This window comes from Ailuropoda melanoleuca, chromosome 8, assembly GCF_002007445.2.
Source record: "Ailuropoda melanoleuca isolate Jingjing chromosome 8, ASM200744v2, whole genome shotgun sequence".
NCBI classification, from domain to species: Eukaryota; Metazoa; Chordata; class Mammalia; order Carnivora; family Ursidae; genus Ailuropoda; species Ailuropoda melanoleuca.
The window spans coordinates 42,272,685-42,286,229 of NC_048225.1; the positions used below are offsets into that span (position 1 = coordinate 42,272,685).

A 13,545-nucleotide genomic window follows, 5' to 3' on the forward strand; every position below is an offset into this window, starting at 1 on the left:
GTCTAGAAGGGAGATCAGATACTCATTTTAAAGATTGGAAGCAAATGTGAAGTTATACCTGAGATTCGTAGTCTCAAAAAGCGATTTTTGCATGTTGAGGTGATTCAGGGAAAGTGATTCTGAGGAGTTTATTGGTCTGAGATCTGAAGAAGACTAGAAACATATTAGGAAAAAAGTGGAGGACAGAGGTATGGGAAAGCTTTTCCCCCCATAAAGGTAGCAGCATGTTCAAAGGCCTTGTGTTTGGTTGGAATATGGCACATTTGGGACATGAAAGAGTAGTGCATTTGAAGAACAGAAATTCAGTAGGATCATAGTGCCTGATGAGGCCTTTCCCTGGTGAAAGTCAGATGTTTGTTTCATCTTTTTTTTTTTTTAAGATTTTATTTATTTATTTGACAGAGAGAGAGAGACAGCCAGCAAGAGAGGGAACACAAGCAGGTGGAGTGGGAGAGGAAGAAGCAGGCTCCCAGTGGAGCATGGAGCCCAGTGCGGGGCTCAATCCCAGGACTCCAGGATCACACCCTTAGCTGAAGGCAGACACTTAACAACTGAACCACCCAGGTGCCCCAGATGTTAGTTTCATCTTGACCCAATTCTTACTGTCTCTATTGAGTTGGTAGTTCTTGGAGGTTATTCATCTATCCAATTGAATAGTTGGGATCGTTCTCTCTCTCTTTCTCTCTCTCTCTCCCTCCCTCTCTCTCTCACCTCTGGGAACCATAACATAGGTCCATAGACAAAAAATTGAAGATCATTCAATCCCGAGTTAGCAAATAGATATTATTTCTAGTTCCAGTCCTTATAGATTCATGGTGGCTGCCTGTAATCACATTATGAAAGGGATTCTGTCACGTCTTTGTCAAGTCCCATCTTCCCATTCCCCTGTGCTCAGTCTCTAACTCAATTCTAGCGTTTGGCTACTCTACTTTACTCCTTTGTCCTGGAAACCAAGAAAGGCTATGTTCTACTGATGCTGAAAACTACTTTGAGATACGCTTTCCCCTTGTACATTAACAGTGGAAGAGTCCGTTCATGGCATTTACCCTGGCAGGTGGTTCTGCCTTGAGGGAATTCTAGAGCTATTTCTTCTTTTTCAGCTCTTAAAAACAATTTCATATAGAGAGGTGCTTTGCAAATCCATGCACAATTTAGGCAAATACATGTTTGCTTTAGAAATTTGAAAGGAAACCCTGCCATTTATCAACATTTCTACTGCTTTTCAGTTTCACTAAAAGAGAACAACAAACCTGCAGAAGAAATAAAAACACCTATTTTGACGCTATTCAATAGTAACTTCCAGACCTTCAGGTTTTTAAGTTCTGGGAAATCTGGGCACAGAACTTCATTTCACATATTGCATACTACCCAAGAAAATGAAATATTTAGAAGCTGGAAATTGCTGGAGGCATAAAAAATACTAGTGTTTGCAAAAACTTATAATAGTAAAATATTTACAGTCTTCCCAAATGGATTATTAATAAAAGTATCAGCAGGTAGAGCTTTGGGTTCAGATCTGAAGTCATATGGACTGTTCCATGATTTTTGACATATGGGACAATTACCAAGAATGATGCCAATTTTTATTTATGGTTTAAGTTAGTCTTTGGGCAAGTTTGAAAAATTATTTTAAATGCATATTAGCAGATGTTCATTCTATTTACTTTAAACTTATTGAATTTCCCAACTGTTGAAAAAATATACCCCTCTAAACTATAGAATAACTCAGATGTCTGTACTTAGATAGCAAAAGCAAGATCAGTAAGATTGGTTTCAAATAAAAGATATATATGGAGTCTTTCCACAAGCACGTAAACTATTAATGAATCATTCTAGTGCCTGATACAGAGTAAGATAAACCCAACCTGGATGCATAGCAGAGGAATATGTTAGCTCTGTTGAGTGCCTAATTTGAGTGCCTAATATATGCTTATTTGCTGCATACTTTGTACATATTAGTCTCTTTAATATTCACAAAGAAACTTCACACAGGCAATACCACCCTGGATTACAAAGAAGGAAATTGAAGGTCAATAAGATAAGTCACTTGTGCAACTGCACATCTAAGATATGAACCCATGTCTGTCTAACTTAGAGATAGATGCCTTCTCTGTTTTCCACATCCTGGAAGTATTGGTTGAAAGTACAACTAATTCCCTGTACTTTTTCTGTTTCCCAGCTCAACACCCACAGGAGACCTTTGCTTTGGAAATTTTTCAGCAACTGTGTTTTGAGATTAATGGAGACGGAGACTCCAACTCTCCTGTCATAACTCTCAGCAGAGAGCAATGGGTTTGATGTAATGTGTCTGCACCCACTTTGAAATGGTTTTCTTTCTTATAGATGAGTTGACCCAGATTCCAGCAAACACACTCTCTCTCTTTCTCTCTCAAATAAGTAAATAAATAAATAAAATATTTTAAAAAATAAAGTAAAATAGCTCCAGTCACTGCGCTGCAGCCAAGGACTCAGCAGCCTCCCCCTTGAGCTCCTTTGCTTCACCACAGTCCATACCCCTCTCCCCCACCTTCTCCAGCCACTGCCTTCTGCAGGCCATTTCCACCAAGGAAAAGGAATCCTATCCAGTGTCCGCTATCCAGAATCTCCACTCTTTTGACCCCTTTGCTGATGCAAGTAAGGGTGATAAGATGCTTCCTGCTGGCACTGAGGATTATATCCATATAAGAATTCAACAGAGAAATGGCAGGGAAACCCTTACTACTGTCCAAGGGATCACTTGGTTATGATAAAAAGAAACTAGTGAAAGTGTTTAAGAAAAAATTTGCCTGTCATGGTACTGTAATTGAGCATCCAGAATATGGAGAAGTAATTCAGCTATAGGATGACAAGTGGAAGAACATATGCCAGTTCCTTGTAGAGACTGGACTGGCTAAGGATGACCAGCTGAAGGTTCATGGGTTTTAAGTGCTTTTGGCTCACTGAAGCTTAAGTGAGGATTTCCTTGCAATGACTAGCATTTCCTTTCTGTCCCTTGTCACAAGTTTAAAAACCTCACAGCTTGTATAACATAACCATTTGGGGTCTGCTTTTAACTTGGACTAGTGTAACTCCTTCATGCGACAAACCAAAAAGAGCTATAATAAATAAATAAATAAATAAATAAATAAATAAATAAATAAATAAATAAAATTGAAAAAATTTTTTAAATGTATCTGAATTATTAACTGACTTTCTAAATAATAAGCAGGCTTAAATCATTTAGAAGGAATGGGAGAAGAAAATATGTACAAAAGCACAAATAGGTATGAGGGAATAGTGTGTACGAGAAATGTTCCTTTTGAAGCCTTCATTTGTACCTTAATTTATAGCATTCATCATAATCTGCTATACATTTATAATAATAAGTATAAGTCAGTCTTTTCAACTAGGTTGTCAGCATGCTCCATGTTTCATTTCTGCATAGTCCAAGTGGCCAACTCAAAGTAGGATTTCTCACTGTGTTCACCACCTGGGTTGGAATTATAGATGTATGCCAAAGCAGGGCAGTGAACACTATCCTCTCCTGAAGCAGGGTGGTATGGTAGGAGTATAAGCTTTGGAGTTAAGGAGATTCTCCTTTATCTAGCTGTGTGCCTTACTTGCTCATCTGTGAAATGGAGGCAATAATACTTTGCTTGCTGAGAGGTTGAGAGAACTAAATGAAAAATTTAACTAGGTTGCCCATCATAAACTTGAATGAAACAAATTTCAGGGTTCCCTGCCCCATCCTCTTTCCTTTCTTCTCAAAGCAAGTGCTTAAGGAGTCTGGCTTTCAGTAAGCCAAATTATTCTTTCTCAGCACCCCATACAGGGACTGCAAGCCTGTATTCCCTAAAATTATTTTTCACCTCCCAATTGTCTAGTGCATTTGATTCCAGGAATAGAGCTATTTTAAAGTGTTTATCCCCTACCCTTGCCCCATCATCTGTGCCCTGCTTCACTTTCATCTAATATGGACAGGGATGTTTCATGCCTTCAACTTAACTACCACTCTCTTAAGTCAATTAAGCTGCTTTCTTTCCAGGTCCTCACTAGAGCAATTCACCCCCGATTCATACCTGGGGGTACTTTTATTGTTCTCTTCAAACAAACTCATTCTGTTCTCCAAGCAGCCATTTCTTTTGAACTCTATCAACCCCACAAAATAGGGCCAGAGGGTGCTGGCTAAACAGCACATTTCTTTTGCAGATATTGAAATGACTTAATACATTGATAACTGGTGGCTGCTCCAGGAGGCTCATTTATAATCAGAGCTACATAATCCTTTCTTCTTTGCAAAGAAATTAAATTCAATATGTTTATGGTTCTAGGTCTTTCATAATACTAAAGGTTTATCTATATTACCTTCTCAACTGCTATGGTGAGTAACATATACATATGCACATACACATACATATTACAAATGAAATCTATACATATATGTATGTACACATACATATGTATACATACATATATGTGTGTATATATATTATATATATTCACATATGAAAAAATGTGTTTTGTATGTAAGTCATCCAGCATGTTTCATACACAATAGTAGACATACTTGATGTTATTTTAACATTACTTTCACAAATTTGAATATGAAATGAATATGATTACTGCCAGGCAAGCAATAAGGTACCAAGGGTATTTCTTTAACCAACACAACAGAATTTATATATTCACATGATTATGGTACATCTATCTCAAAGTGATCCTTTTAAGAGGCAGCACATTTGATGCAGTAGCTTCATCCTTCATCAGTAATATTTTGTATCTATTTTTAGGGATTCTATCACATAAAAGATAATACATTATTAAGATAATTATCATCATCATCATTAAAATGGCTGATATAGTAAGTACATGCTGGTTTTGGCTGTCTAACAAAACTCCTTTACTCTGGGAATAGCATGTCCTTTCTCTGCAGAATTCTTTCTTCTTCCCTGCAGAATTCACCCTACCCCCTACCCTTGACTGGCCCTCTTTTTAGTAGTGAGGTTATATTGTTATCAACACTGTGCCTCCCAACCACAATTGGTTGGTCCAGCAGAGGACTCCTGACTTTAGCTAGGCCAATCAAATCCCTTCCTAGCATAGTTTTTAATAAGAACTGGTAAAAGGACCAAGTCACCTTTAGTAACTAAAACTCTAAGAATAATAAGATTTGGTAACTGCCACTGTGATATTTCCTGACTTATGAGAGAATTGGTCTTCAGTAAGAGAGAACAGAGTGAAGCGCTGAGGAAAGATGAAAATGCACTGGCACCTAAGAGCTAGCTACATCCTTGCCACTGATATCACCATCAACATCACAAAAACAATGACTTATATATGGAGCATCTGTGGAGCAGCATACTAAATGTTTTATGCTCATTATCTCATGATGTAAGTTTATAAATCTTGTACCATGGTCTTTAACTTCCATAATCTCATAGTCTGCCAAGATGATTGAACATGCAAACAGGTAATTTCAATAATAACAGTAAGGTCTATTAGAGTTATATAATACTGAGAAAAAGAGAGAGAAATATTGGGCTGACTTAGTGGAGACAATGATCAGGACCTTCTTGTAGAAAATATCACTCAAGCTGAGTCTTAAAGGATGGATAGAACTGAGCTAAACAAATAAATGGGGATATAAGATATCCTAGCACAATGCATGAAGTCAAGAAACAATGCCAAGAATATTTAGGATTGCCAAAGATTTCACCAAGAAGTGACATAGTAGGATCTGAGGTCAAGAAATGTCAGTTCAAAAAGAACCTGATTGGCCATGTTCTGAGTAAATCCTGCTAGTAATCATGATACTCTAAAAGGCTTTTGAGCAGGACAATAACAGGTTGGATTTGCAGTTTAAATTGATTATACCATCATGGTGAAAGATGAATTTAAGGGACACAGGTAAGGAAAACCAGTTAATAGTCCAGGAGAAATACCAAGAGTCTTATAATTAACATAATGATAGTGAAAATGGAGAGAATCTGTATTTACCAAGTAAACTTTTAAGGCACAGTAGTTAATTAGATGGGGGAGGAAGGTTAATAGGAAATAAGAAGGTCAGTCTCCAAGATGTTACAGAGGTTCAGCCAAGATCCTGCTCCCTCTGCAGGTGGTGAGCTGGAACCCAAACTTAGGTCTTTTTATTCTCAGGTCAATGGTTGTCAGGGCTGTCAGTCTGTCCATGGCAGTTCAAGCATTTCCTGGATGCCTGTTGCTATTGGTTTTGCTTCACTTAAGTATTCTTTATTAAATAGACATTGATAATACACTGTGTAGGTATCAGGCATAAGAGATGTGTAAATTTAGATGTCCAGATTATAACTCTTGTCTTTAAGGAGCTCAAGGATGGTAGCCAGGTAGGCAGACAATTATACTATCAGTGACAGAAGGTATTATTCAGATGTGTACAAAAGGCTGTGAGAGAAGAAAAAAATATCATTGTATTATAAAGGCTTTATAGATGAAAAGATGTTTGATCACCTAGATTCTAAGTTTTAGCAGGGCAAGAAACTGTATTCTTTCTGTTTACTCCTACATCCTTAATGCTTAGCTATGTTATTTTATAACATGTGTTTCAAACCATTAATATACACACAACATATAGACTCAAAATATTTTTTTGAAATATTTTACTTATTTATTTGACAGAGAGAGAGAGAGTATGCAAGCAGGCAGAGTGGCAGGCAGAGGGAGAGGGAAAAGCAGGCTCCCCACTGAGCAGAGAGTCCCACATGGGGCTTGGTCCCAGGACCTGGGATCATGAAAGCCAAAGGCAGATGCTTAACCAACTGAGCCACCCAGGTGCCCCCAGACTCAGAATTTTGATATGATTCATTTGAACTACTGGGTAGCACATTCACAGGGCTAAGAAGACCTTTGTAACCAGAAAACAATGTTTCCAATTTATAGTTTAAATATACTATAGAAATACTCAGCAAAGGATAAGAAATAAGTCCATTCTGATCTCCAGAAACCTTCTGTCCTCATATTGTGCTTAAATCTCACTTACTTTTAGCCAATAAATAAAGCAAACACAAAACCCAGTTCAGTTTACTCACCATTGCTAGACCAATCCAATCACATAATCTCGCTCATTAATTAGCAAGTGTTGAGCAATCATGTTGAGTGGTATTCATTCTTCCTCTATGTCTATGATAAATATGGCATAAAAATAACTGGAATCAAGGTCAGGGATTATAAACCTATATATTTTACTTAATACCAAAGCACAGACTCTGAATCTCCTCCTTTTTTCTGCATTCTTGGGGATGTCTGTTGCCTTGGCAATGATGAAAAGTAAGAAGAAAATGGAACAAGGTGAAATGTAGATGTTCTAAGGCTACCCTAAGCCAAGAACTTCCTTTACTAGCATTCCTATGTAATGATTTTTTTTAGGGAAGTTAAAATTTAGGGTTTTTACTCCTTTCTGTTAGATATATAGTAAACTAATACAGTCTAGATGAGAGAGAGAGCAGGGCAGGGCTGGCTTCATAACCACGTGGTCTGTGCAGCTGACTTAAAATGGCTTCTTTCTTGGTTTAATGTACTGCTGTTGTTGTCTTGACATTATTACTAATAAAAAGAGGCCCCATGTTTTCATTTTGCACTGGACCAGTCCTAGAATGAATATACTAATACAGTACCTGGCACACATTGACTATTCAATAAGTGAATAAATTCATGAGTGAATTAAACTTCTTCCTGAAAAATAAGTTGGAGGTTTCCAAGTAGGAAAGGAACATGGTCAGTATAAAAAAAAAATTGTGCAAAAGCACAGAGGAGAAAAGGACTTGTATGACTCAGAAAGTGGCAAGAGATTTGGTTCATGGCTGGATCCCAGCCTGTTGGGGGTCTGTTAGGGAGAGATAAAGTTGGAAAAAATAGATAATGAAAAATTTGAAAGCTTTGGATACCATTCTAAAGAGTTTAGACATTATTCTATGGCTTAAATAATTTGTGTAGTTTCATTAAATAGGTAAATGATCAGACATGAATTTCAGAAAGTTTCTCTGGATGGTAACAGACTAATGGCTAGGTATGTTTCATGGATACTTCAGCAGTAGAGGGATGTGCAGCAGGAAAAATAATTTTCCCTCTACCCTTATTAGCTCTTGACTGATAACCCCTGTAATAAAAGACAGACTAACAAGAGAAAAACAAACAGAAGTTTATTGATGTGCAGCTCATGTATATGTGGAAGGTCTCCAGGGAAAAATGAGTTAACTCTCGGGGGTGGCTTAAAACTCTGGCTTAAATACAATCTTTTGCTAAAGACAAAAGAAGAAAAGTGTGTGTGGGGGGAGGTCATTTGTGGGGAGGTTACCACTAAAAGCACACTAAACAATGGTGAGCTTTGTTATACAGGTTTAAGTTAGTACCTTTTCCATTGATAAGATTCTCTTGTGATTTACTTATCCTTTTCTTCCTGATAGAGAGAGTCTTCCTTATATATGGAAATTTCGTTTATAAATACAGAAGTGACTTCTACTCTGTTTTCAGAGCTTTTCCTGTGTCTGCTGTTTCTCAAAATAATCAGCTCAAAATAACCTTTATGCCAAACAGGCTTATTTTGGGGTGATATATTCTGCTACTATTCAACTCTTAATCAGGTTTTTCAGTTTTCACCACTGGTTTTACATGTATTTCCTTTCTGGGTAGTTGATTTTTTAAATTCTATATTAAAAAATACATATTATTAAATCTAATTTTTTCAACTTTTTGTTGCTAGAATATAAAAATAAAATTAGGGTTTTTAAAAAAATTATTGGCTTGTCTCTGCAATGAGCTATACTGACATTGTTATACATGATGATTCAACTGCTCTTAAAGTTCAAATTAGCACATTCTTATTTTGTATCTGTTCACAAACATCGTATTTATTCTACATAGTAGTTTGTTTGGAGAATTTCCTGTTATACAGTCAGTCTCCCCAAAAGACTCAGCTACACATAATCCTAGTAGATGCCTCCACTTAAAGGTTTAATAATTATCTTAAACTTAACATAATTAAACACAAGCACCATAGTTTCACTCCCAAATCTGCCCTACCCACAGCCCTCCCCATCTCAATTGATAGCAGCTCTATCACTTCCAGTGGCTTGAGCCAAAACCCTTGGAGACATGCTGGACTCCTCACTGTCTTTACACTTCACATGCAACCAGGAGACCCTGGTGGTTCTACCTGCTAAAATATATTCAGACAGTAATTCAACTTTTAGAAACTGACCGAAAAACAAAGGTTAAAATATTTAATATCATTACAGAAGTAAATATAAGAACACTCAGCTTTGACAGGAAAGGTAAAACTTGGGGTGACAAAACTTGAGAGAAAGGTAAAGGCAGTGTTATCCTAGTCTTTCCAAGAGGGAATTTAGGGTATATTGTCTGTAGAAGATAAAAGAGTAAATAGGTATTGTGTATTTTTTAAGTTAGTTAAGTTGAACCATGAAATTGTCATTTTTGTGGGTCAATATGATTGAGTATGGGTGAATTTATATGGTTTAATGAAATATAATTTTCTATCAACCTAGAGAAAATGAAATAGTGTAGTGTTCTTATATATGGAAGTAATTATCAGAAGAAATAAAACAAATATTAATAATTGCATGTAGACAGCAAGATACTTTATAGTTAAAGTTTTCATTTTTTTGAGAATTAAAATATCCATCTGTGGGCTTATTACTTATAAGGATTTGGGAGACTTTTCTGTGTACAGATATTTAAGCAATCCCTTGGTGTGAGTTTCATTCCTCACTCCTGTCCTGTATTGTATCTGCCATCTCTGCACCCAACAATACTCAGTGTTTCAGTTCAGGTGGACGCCATGGCCTCCTCCTGGGCTACAGCCCTTCAGCTTGTCTCCACAACTGTACTTTGCTTTGTCCCCTTTCAGCATTCAACGCTCTCCCTTCTGCCTTCCTTCATTCATTAATTTGTTGATATCCTTTATCTATTGATGCCTCCATTATCTTTATTATCACTTCAATTTAATTTCAAATGATGAATTTGTATCCTGGTCTGCCATGTCTTCCAATACAAAAGGCAGGTCAAGTATGAGCTCCCACATTTCTCCTGCAATTCTGGATGTGGTTGTATGCAGGAATGAGATGGAACCCATGGCAAAGTGAAAGTGTCACTTTAAAATAAAATCTATTTAATCTTAGGCAATATACTTAATCTCTCCAACCTGACTTCCTTATATGTACTATAAATAGCCTGAATTACATGATCTCTGAAACCTTTCTAGTCTTAAGATTCCATGATTTTATAGGTGTTTATGCTATGCAAAGTTATGTAAGAATATATGAAAATGATTCTTTCTATAATTCCACTAGACTGTGAGCTCCTAGAAATCAGGTACGTTTTCTTCCTCACTTTTCTGTATCTAATACCTAGAGTAACGTCCTGTACATACAAGGTTTTTAATAAATATTCGTTAAATGAATAAAAAATGTAATGTCCTGTCACTTATAATTTATATAAATTTTATATAGTTATAGCCAATAAATACTCATATGCCTTTAATATTATGAAGTTCTAATAGTGAGACTTTAGAGGAAAGGCATGATATCTGCCCTTAACTACAACATATTCTGGCAGCAAAAATAATAGAAAAACAAATATACATATATGTATATATATACACACACACACAGTATGGAATATTGTCATGTATGAGGTTAGTATGATGTAGGAGAAAGATTATGAGCTTTGGAGTCAGAAAAACCTGGGTTTGAATATAGACACTGCTGTTTAGCTACTCTGTCAGCTTGGAAGTTTCACTTGGCTTTTCTGTATGCTGCTTCTACAAAATTAGAGATCATACTTTTGTTTCAGAAATATTGTGAAGATTATATTATATATGCAAATAATTTCACATATTGTAGGTGCTCAAAAATCCTATCATTTTTTTAAAAGATTTTATTTATTTATTTGACAGAGACAGCCAGAGAGAGAGGGAGCACAAGCAGGGGGAGTGGGAGAGGAAGAAGCAGGCTCATAGCAGAGGAGCCTGATGTGGGGCTCAGTCCCAGAACACTGGGATCACGCCCTGCGCCGAAGGCAGACACTTAACGACTGTGCCACCCAGGCGCCCCCCAAAATCCTATCATTATTAATATTATTACAAATGTACACACAGTTGGGAAAAAGTCTAGGTAGAACAAGTTAGGAATAGCTTTTCAAATGAGTTGATCTTGAACTGATTCTTGAAAGATGAGAAAAAATAAATGAGACAAGAAAAAACAGATTATTCCTGGCCAAAGGAAAGAGCACATGTACTTTGGGAGGTCATGGGTGTTCGTGGCAAGTCATTCTGTTTGGCTCCAGCAAAGTAAAAGCTACCTGCAGGAGTCATTCAGAGAGCAGATGGAGGAGGGAGTGAGCTCAGGGGCTCCTCTGTCTGTACGTTCTTTCTTCCTTCTGTACTTAACGGAACAGAGGGCACTTCAGTGATTTCCTGACCTAATAACCAAGAGTTCTTTCATTTGGAGAAAAATATAAAGTCATATTCTTTTTACACACATATTTTCAAACTTTGAAAACTATTGTTGGTAAGAGGAAAACAAATCTATTAGTGAGTGCTGTATTCTGTATGGTTTTCCCTTTAGAGCTATATGAGAGCTAATTAGGGAGAAATCTTTTCCTTAAAGTAATGTTATCTACTTTGAGCACTGCAATCCTGTACTTACAAACAGCACTAATTGCCAGTGGTATCTCCGTGGAAGTAGCCCATGCCTTCATTGTCCTTTTGTACTATCAGTTGGGTGGTGCGGTACTTAATTCCACCTTTCAGGCAACTAATGCATTGGATTAAGTATTTGAGAAGTTAGTTCTAATATATTACACTTAGGACAAAATAATCCTTGAAACAATCCAAGCCTCTTTCTTCCTCCTTCCCTTATAGCAATGCTATGCCTGATTCTTTACATGATACCAGCCATGAGGAAGGAGCAGGTGGGGAAGGCTCTTCTCTAAACACCTTGCTCTTGAAGGTTTACCAGAAGGCAGCTGATGAAGAAGGAGAGTTAGTGTATCAATGATGCTTTTATATACACAATCAATTCATTCCTCCTAATGTCCCTTCAAGGTGTGCATTCTAATCCTCATTCAACAGAGAGAACCAAGGATCAGAGAGACTGTAGTATGTCCATGGTCACAAAGATGGTGGTAAGACCAGTATTCAGACACAAGTTTGTCTAACTCCAAAGCTGGTGTTCTTTTCATTATCACAGTACTTTATCCTTTCCCTGGCTGTTCACAACTTACAGTATTTCATCAATTATGAGACACTTTTTCTTTTTTCAACGTTATGAGCCTTTCTGAAAATGACTTTCACAGTGTGCTACAATTGCTGTTAGCAAAAGAGAAGTTGTAACTATATGTCATTGCCTATGTGTGCACAAATTTGGGTGTTGTTCTTAAAGCATGATTTGATAATTGCAGTCTCTTGATGTTTTTACCACAACTCACTTAAGGAACATCTAATGAAAGGATGAGTCTTAGTTGTTTTTGGCAAACCTTCCCTGATACAAGGTAAAACCAAGACATAGCTACCATTATAACATGTAGAATGAGAGTCTGGGGCTTGGGATAAAATCACAAAGAAAATATTAGAGCACTTTTCAGAAATGCTGCATCACCAATGCCTTTGATGGCACAAGAATATTGTACAGAAAAGCAGTAATTAAAAGATTCTTAGACTAAAGTTATTCAGAATAGTCAAATTGGTTTTGCTCATATTGTTATTGTATTTTTTGCTTGCATTACTATTTTCCTTTATTTTCTCATTCTGCAAAATTGCTATATGCTAAAAATCTACGTTCAAAACGCCCCACACAGTCCTCGGATCCATTCATGAGTTTGCTGTCTCACTTTAGCCAGATGTGTTTCCCGGAACAAGGTCTGGCTATGACAAAACTAGCCACCATGTTTTTGAGATCCTATTGTCTTCAAGTAGTGTGCTGCAGCATAAATTATATCCTTTAATCCTAACAACAATCTTGTCAAGTAGTTATTATCTTCCTGATTTTACAGAAGAGGAAATAGGAATTAGAGAGGTTATATAATTTGCCCAAATTCATGCCACTAGGGAGAGACGGGATTTTTTTAAATTAATTAATTTATTTTTTTATATTATGTTAATCACCATACAGTACATCCCCGGATTCCAATGTAAAGTTCGATGCTTCATTAGTTGCGTATAACACCCAGTGCACCATGCAATACGTGCCCTCCTTACTACCCATCACCAGTCTATCCCATTCCCCCACCCCCCCCCCCCCTGAAGCCCTCAGTTTGTTTCTCAGAGTCCATAGTCTCTCATGCTTCATTCCCCCTTCTGATTACCCCCCCTTTCTTTATCCCTTTCTTCCCCTACCGATCTTCCTAGTTCTTATGTTCCATAGATGAGAGAAATCATATGATAATTGTCTTTCTCTGCTTGACTTATTTCACTTAGCATTATCTCCTCCAGTGCCGTCCATGTTGCAGCAAATGTTGAGAATTCGTTCTTTCTGATAGCTGAGTAATATTCCATTGTATATATGGACCACAGCTTCT

General features: G+C 37.0%; 1 pseudogene; it reads left to right on the forward strand.

The window, feature by feature from the left end:
• Positions 1 to 2,070: 2,070 nt before the first annotated feature.
• LOC100464600 lies at positions 2,071 to 3,018 on the forward strand (annotated as a pseudogene).
• Positions 3,019 to 13,545: the final 10,527 nt, after the last annotated feature.